At 31.7% G+C, this 8,054-nt stretch overlaps 2 protein-coding genes across 4 annotated transcripts in view; both read right to left on the reverse strand.

Moving 5' to 3' along the window:
- Window positions 1-7,088, reverse strand: part of LOC126740004 (neuronal calcium sensor 2) — a 164,480-nt gene extending 157,392 nt beyond the window's left edge. Inside the window, exon 1 of the mRNA XM_050445857.1 lies at window positions 6,818-7,088. The gene's annotated coding sequence lies outside the window, so the exon portion shown is untranslated. The remainder of the gene's footprint in view (window positions 1-6,817) is intronic.
- Window positions 1-7,379, reverse strand: part of LOC126740003 (neurocalcin homolog) — a 185,589-nt gene extending 178,210 nt beyond the window's left edge. Inside the window, exon 1 of one of the 3 annotated variants that reach the window (XM_050445853.1) lies at window positions 7,225-7,379. The gene's annotated coding sequence lies outside the window, so the exon portion shown is untranslated. Of the gene's footprint in view, window positions 1-7,136 lie in introns of all 3 variants that reach the window. The other 2 variants (XM_050445854.1, XM_050445855.1) reach the window with 2 other exon arrangements.
- Window positions 7,380-8,054: the final 675 nt, after the last annotated feature.

Raw genomic sequence — 8,054 nt, forward strand, 5'->3', positions numbered from 1 at the left:
TGTCTGAGGACTTGTTTTCTATGTAGCATATTGGTCTGTAAATTGATAGTACGGAATCCACTGTGGTTAGTCGAAGACTGTTTTTCAAACTCTATATATGCAAGTTTTTTTACAATTAAAATTAAAAAAAAAAAAAACGTTTTCCGCAGTCTTTCGGGTATTATCGAGCAAATTCGTCGTGTACAGCATGATCCAGGTGGGAGTAGCTTAGCCTGTGATAACAGAACATTGAACTTTAAAATTCTCAATAACCAAAATCAAGAATATTATTCCAACATTCTGATATTGATACAACTTATTCGTGATATACACATGTAATATATTGAACACGAAGATTTTGAGTTACTTATTAAAAACCATTGTACACCATTGGTAAATCACCAATGCCATTTTGATATTGACTGATATTTTTTAATTCATGACATTCATTTTTAATGTGTTGGATTTTATGTTTATACTCGATTTATTATACATCATTCATAACTGGCTCAACCAATTGATTCAGTTATTACATTGCTACTAAAAAACTTATGAATATAATAAATGAAAATGCTTTATTGTCATAAGGAATACCACATATTTTCTAGGATACAGCATATACCACTTCTTAATACTAACTATTTGTTGATGCTTATAGTATTATATTTAAATGATTACCGCGCCTTATGATAATAATTTTTACCTGAAAACTAAACAAAAAAAAACATTACAAAAAGAAAATCATTATATAAAAGTTAATGAATAAAGTATCATAAAATTGTCTTTTTATTTGTTCAAACATTCTCAAAGAGTTTTGACATTAACCTCCGAGGATGGACATATCTATGTCCGAAGGTATTGGGATAATTTAAGACTTGAAAGTGTTATTTACCCATACTTACTACTCCACTGCAAGATGAACTAATGCTTGAACATTAAAAAAATACAAATTTTGAGATATTTTAATATCATAATTTTTTTTTTAATAAGATAATTAATTAAATGTACCTTAAATGGTAAAGATCTTGTTGTTTTGGATGTAGTATTTGACAAATGATATAGCATGCTTACTTGCATTACAGTCTAAACTGCTTCAGTAGAACACTACAGAGATTAATATTTTGTTAACACATTATTTTTTTTTATATGCCAGGAATAGATTAGAATTCTACAATTACCTACTTGACATCCCCCATATTGACTACTTACATAAAAACAAATAATAATGGATATGTAGTGCTAATCATTTACCCTCAGTAATAAAAAACTAAGATAATAGTACATTACTTAGATCCTGAAATAATATAAAGTAATATCTTACATCTATATTTTAAAATTTCAGTCTGACCTTATAAAAGTGTAAAATATATCGTAAGCATTTTTATTCTTAAATAGTTTTATATTCACACAAAACATAAAACATGGTCATAATATTAGCCATGTTGCACAAGGTAAATTTAGGCTACCCCAAATATATATATAAGCCAGTCAAAACCATGTTCATGCATTGAGAAAAAATGTTGTAAATCCAAAAGGAATATAAATAATGAATAAATAGAGAATATAAAATTGAAGAATGTGATACAAGTGTTTGAAAAGTGATAAATAGTTGTGTAGTGCTTTTGTTATTTATTATTATTTTTTCTTGTTCATATTATTTATTAATCCTGTTTTGCTTTTTCCCTTACTGAATCAAATAGACCTTACAACTCAATTACTCTTCAACCAGCCAATACAACAACGAGGTGTCACTTACTAAATACCTGGGCATAACTATAGATCAACATATTAAATGGTCGGAACATATTCATGATGTAACAAACAAACTAAAAGGTCTAATTCATAAAGTTTACCAGATAATAAATATATTACCTTATAAAATTATAACTATGATATACAAATCATTAGTGGAATCAATATTAAGATATGGTATCATAGCCTGGGGGGGAGGACTTTGCAATAATGCTCTCAGTCAGTTAAATGTAATTCAGAATTACCTATTTAAGATTATTTATATCCAACAAATCAACTATACAATGAAAGCATTTCAAATGTTAGAGGTCTATACTTTTAAAGCAATTATATTTATTGTTTTAGGAATAAAAATAAACAGCATGTAGATCATGCTTATCTTCCCTTTTAGAAGGTTTGATGGTAACCAGAGATTTGCATCTGTAGTTGCACCAAAAATATATAATTTGCTACCTAATAGTATAAGTGAGCTAAAAAATTATTATCAATATATTAAACAGGTCAAAATATTTATTTCAAAAAACATGAATATTCTGTGATGTGTTGTCAGATCAAATGGGTATATCTTGGGGATTGTTAATGTAAAACTATCTCAGTGATCATTGAATATAAATTTTGTTATTAATAATCAATATTGTTAGTAAGGTAAGGCTAGAGGAATACATTATTATTTAAAACTACAAAAATCAAAGAATAATTCGCTGCCCCTTAGTCTTTACAACAGAGAACAATGTTCTACTCGCCAACAATCTTCTAAAAAATTCAAAGTAATCATAAGACATACTCTTCAAGAACACAACTGTTATTCTGTTGATGAGTTTATATTCACATCTCTGAATGAATGAGAAATGTGCTCAGATCTTGACAGATTTTTGTTAAATTTTATTGTACTTTTTTATTACTATTATAACTTTGTTCAGCAACAGCATTTATGTTCTTGTTAAGATGTCATAATTTTGTACTTGTTTTTTTTAAATTTTTTGTTAAGTTGTTGATTTTAAATTTGTGTAATGACTTATAGGTATGTAATTTTTTTTTCTTTAAATCTCTCAATTGTTATTGAACTGTATTTTTAACTTCTGCATACACTGTTTTTATTGGTTTAATTTTGTGACTTGTGTAAGACTGTAAGGTTACTCGCATCAATAAACTACTACTACTACTACTACTACATTATTTCACTTGTGTCATAATTTAATATTAGGAATGATGTATAATAAACTTCTGCATGAAACAAATTTGTGAAGGATTATACACATGTTTGTACTGTACATTTTCTAAATAAATAAAATAAATAAACGTATTTTAATGGTTTTTAGCAAATCCTCTATCTTTAAACAATTCAAAATTGCAAAGTATTAAGTTGACTCTTAGGAACAGCAATGAAGTTGTACCTGGTTACTTGCATGTTCCATTTTTACTTACTCTATTCTTGTCTGGGGTCAATCTTGTCATATTAAGAAAGCATTTGGGCAACAAAGAAAATGAATCTGTACAATCTCGGGTATTGGCTATAGAGAGAACTGTTGTACTTATAGTTCCTTTATAAGTCTTAACATTTTAACCTTACCCTGTGTGTATATTATGCAATGCATTTGCAATGCAATCAATGCAATTGCATGTTAAACAAAATCTTAATCTATACAACTCTCATAAAGATCTTATGACCTACCCGACAAGAAAAAATAGTAATCTTGTACCTGACTTTGGTTGTCTGGAAAGACCAGCAAAAGATATTTAGCAGTAAAATTCTTTGATTGAATCCTAGCTAGAATTAAATCTCTGAGCTTTAATCAGTTCAAGGGACGAAGCAAGAGGTATCTTTTCATTTGAGGAGTGTCTTGGATCCAGTTTTAACCTGTAGTGCTTGTGCTGTAGTGCGTGTTTCATCACCTGAAGTTTTCAAATTTTATTTTAAATAGTAGTTTATTCAAGTAGTTTATTTGTCTTGGCAGGTGATTACAATTCACCACATGCTATATGAAAAAATGATGATCTTGGTTTGGTGGTTGGTGGTTGTCTGAAGAGTGACAGAGAGTCTGTGCTTTCTCTGGCCAACTGCTTTAGCTTCTATAACTTTTTTCAGGTAAATGAGGTTCTAAATACCAACGGGGTTGCCTTGGATCTTGTATTTAGTAGCTCAGATTTAATTAATGTCGAACGTGCAATAGACAAGATTTTTGAGAATAGCTTGCACCATACAGCAATTAGTTTTGACCTTTGTTGTGCAGAAAATTCTGATGATATGATATATGAGGAATATTTTTATGATTTTGGTAAGGGAGATTACATAGCAATTAACGATTGTCTTGCTGGGATAGACTGGAATCAATTGTTTTTGGGAGAGACATCTATTGATAGTTTCAATTTTCTATAATGTGATCTACTCCTCAATGGAAAGGTTTATTCCTCTAAAGAGGTACAAAAGTTCTTGTTTTCCATGGTTTTCTTCAGAGCTTCGCAGTTTGATCATAAGAAAGAAACAAATTCACAAAAAGTTTAAAATTAGTGGTCAACAGCAGGAATATGATGAATTTGTATTTTTGAGACATCAATGTGAGTACTTAAGAGAGTTGTGCTATCAACAATATATTAATAAGGTGCAAATGAATCTCGCTAGCAATCCGAGGTACTTCTGGTCATATATTCCAAATAAAAGAACTGGTTTTAGCCTTCCCTCCAGAATGACATACAATAACAGGATTAGTATGAATATCTCGGATACTGCAGATATGTTTGCAGAATACTTTTCATCCGTCTATTCGGATGAGCAAGTCAATGACATATCATCTTTTGATTTTGATAAATCAATTTGTCTGAGCAATTTAACTGTGTCAACGCAGGATGTTTATGAGGTTATTACGTCCTCTAAGAATAAACTCTGCTCTGGACCAGATGGGATTCCGGTGAAATGTGTTTGTGTTCTTACGAAACCAATACTGTTCATTTTTAACAAATCTCTAGGTACTGGTTCTTATCCCACTCTCTGGAAGAGAAGTTTTTTAAAACCCATTTTTAAATCTGGTAGTAGAAATGAAATTTCCATTTATCGGGCTGTGTGTAACCAACCTGAGTTGCCAAAGCTGCTTGACTGCCTGGTCAGTCATAGGATTGCCTGGAGTTTTAAATCTTTATTTAATCCTGAGCAATTTGGATTTATGAAAGGCAGATCTACTGATGCTAATTTGGTGCTGTATGTCAACTACCTCTACCGCAGCTTGGAGAAGGGACTTCAGGTTGACTCAATATATACAGATTTTTCCTTTTTGGCTTTTGATAGGGTTAACCATGGGATACTCTTGCAGAAGCTTAGGGCTTTAGGTATTGTGGGGCCTTTTTTTCAGTGAATCTTGGGATTCATCAGAGGTAGAATCCAGATTGTTAATCTTGGAGGTATATGTTCCTCTGAAATTTTGGTGCCATCTGGGGTGCCACAGGGCTCTCACTCAGGCCCTGTTTTGTTTTGCCTCTTTTTGATTGATTCAGTTTGGAAACTTGAAAATTGTCGTGTGCTAATGTTTGCTGATGATGTGAAGCTATTTAGGCCTATCACATCCCTTTCCGATGCTGTGCTCCTGCAAAAAGACCTTAATTTGTTCTTTGATTGGTGCCACTTGAATTAATGTCCCTTAATATCAATAAGTGCCATAAGATTACTTTTTCTAAGCAAAGAAACCCTATTGCTTTTCTTTATAAAATAAATAATGTAGCAATTGGTGTCAAAACAGAGGTTTCTGACTTAGGAATATTTATTGACTCGAGGTTGTCTTTTAAAAGAAAATGCTGGGTTTTATCCAATGGTTGTGTGGTCTCCGTCATATAACTGCTACATTGAGCAGATTGAAAAAACTCAAAATAAATTTTTAAGGGTGGCTGCTTTTAGATGTAGTTACAGGAGACAGGAGTATTACTATCAGTGGGTCAGGGATAACCTGAACCTACCCACATTAGAGTCACGAAGAACATTACTCAACTTATGTTTTATGCATAAGGTTTTAAATGCTACTATAGATTGTGCCGAGTTATTGTCTCGTTTTAAACTTAGGGTGCCTTCCAGATTGAATAGACAATCAGAAATATTTTCAGTCCCATTCCACCATACCAATTATGGTATTAATGAGCTAATTACACGAATGGCTCGAAGTGCTAATGGTCTGTCAGGACAGATAAGCATTTTTGACTCTAGGATTACATCTTTTAAGGGGCAGTTAAAGAATATTATTTCATAGGGGCTTTAATTAATTAACTCATCTACACCTTTCATTGATTTATAGGTAGTTTTGTATCTGAATATATATGTTTGTATGAGTATGCTATGTAACACTTGTAAATGGATTCCGTAAATAAATAAATAAATAAATATTTATCAATATTGCATAATTTTATTTTGTCATTTATTGACTTGTATAAGTATTGAATTTGTATATATTATACCAATAAATTATCTATGTTTTAGGTATTACTAAGCTTTTTCTAATAAATAGATGTTGCCCAGTGATATCATTATTCTAAGAGCTTATAATATAAGTTCATAGGAGCATAAAGTTACATAAAGGGGAATATTTATGCCAGCATGAATCCCTAATGCCCTCATTTATTTAATGTTCACAGCATTAACTCTACATCTGAGCATGTAGCTCCATAGGTGGTAATCCCTAGAAACAGAGGGATTGTAGAAAATCAATACAGCTTCAACCAGCACCCTCTTTTGCTGGAAAAGTGAAACTCTTTATGATACTTTCACTGCTATAATGAAATCTCCAGTAAAGCAACATGCAGGAAAATCATTGGTGGGTTATAAATTATTAATACAATAAGTTTATAGTGAAATGATTGCTATTAAAAATTGAGTTTTATGGCATGAAATAATGAAATTACTCTGGTCTTAAATTAAACTACAGAGCGACTATGGCAAATCAAACTGAAAATAAATCCCCAGGATTCGAAAACAGCTATAAAGTTTGATGAATTAATTGATAATAAACCTGTTCTCGCTCATACAAGTTTGATGGAAATATTCCAAAATTTGTAGGGAAATAAAAAAATCAACACAATCATCACAAAATAAAAATAACAGGAAACTTACCAGTTTAGGTGATCCAAGTTGGTTTCACTATCAGGTTACTTGCCATGAAAGTTTTTCCTAGATAACTTAACTTAAATCTAAATTCCCTAATTTATATAAACAAATATTGGTTACTAGGCAACGTTAATAAACAATAGAACAGAGGCAAATAATACTAGACAAACTTAACCTATAAATTAAGGACCTCTGTAAGAAAGCAAAAAATTATCGTTAAATTTAATATATTTAAAATCAGGAGCTAAATGATGGTACTTAAAAACAAACAAACAAAAAAAAACAACAAACTACGACGACGAAAATTTAAATGTCAAATAGAGACCCTGTATTTATTACGGCACGGGACTCTGCTGCATCGTTGCTATACTTAATTTTTACCGGGAATAACTCGATTAATCGAAGACACTCACGTTATTTTCGCGTGGTGGGCCCCAAGGGGCGTCCGAATTGTTCAATTTTTATTTTGCAAAAATTCAGAATTCGAGATTGTTTTTGCACTTCGTATATTTAGGCTGTCGGGATCGCCATGTTTGCGGTAAGCGAATCGGGCATGCGCCGCCGCCGGTCCATGATGTCACGTTTAGTTTAACCAGACCGTTGGCTGGCTAGTTTTCCTGCTACATTGGGTACATATGAGCGGTTCGAGTTTTCTATGAGTTACAGTAGGCGGTCAAGTTTTAAGCGGTATTATAATGTAGTGGAATCATCCGAACTTGTCCGAACATATAATTACACACTGTAGTTTCCGAATAACCTACTCATCAGCACGAACTTGTTTATACAGGGTAAGTTTTTTAAAGTGTTACAATGCGATATGTCAAAAACGGCTGCAAATTTTTTTTTGACATTTTGGTGACATTTCAAGTATACCGGGTGACCCCCCTAAGAGGGGGGGAGGGTCACTTCCTTATTTTAAATGGAATGACGTGTTTTTTATTCTTAAATACGAATCTACATAAAATATGAAGTCTGTTTACAGAAAATTTTTAAAATTGCTCTGCTGGTTACGGAATTATGATCAAAAATGTTTTGAATAAATTTAAAAATAATTCGAATATTCTACTACAATAAAAATAAATTATTTCCTACTTTTTAACTATTTATCGTTTATGTATTATGCCTAAGGAGCTGTTCGAAGTGACCGCCTTCGACTTCCAAACACTTTCTTATCCTTTCTTGACATGAGTTTCGTACCCGCTGTAACATTGCTGGTGTCACTAATGAACAAGCAAAACGAATC

Source organism: Anthonomus grandis, chromosome 8 (genome assembly GCF_022605725.1).
Source record: "Anthonomus grandis grandis chromosome 8, icAntGran1.3, whole genome shotgun sequence".
NCBI lineage: Eukaryota > Metazoa > Arthropoda > Insecta > Coleoptera > Curculionidae > Anthonomus > Anthonomus grandis.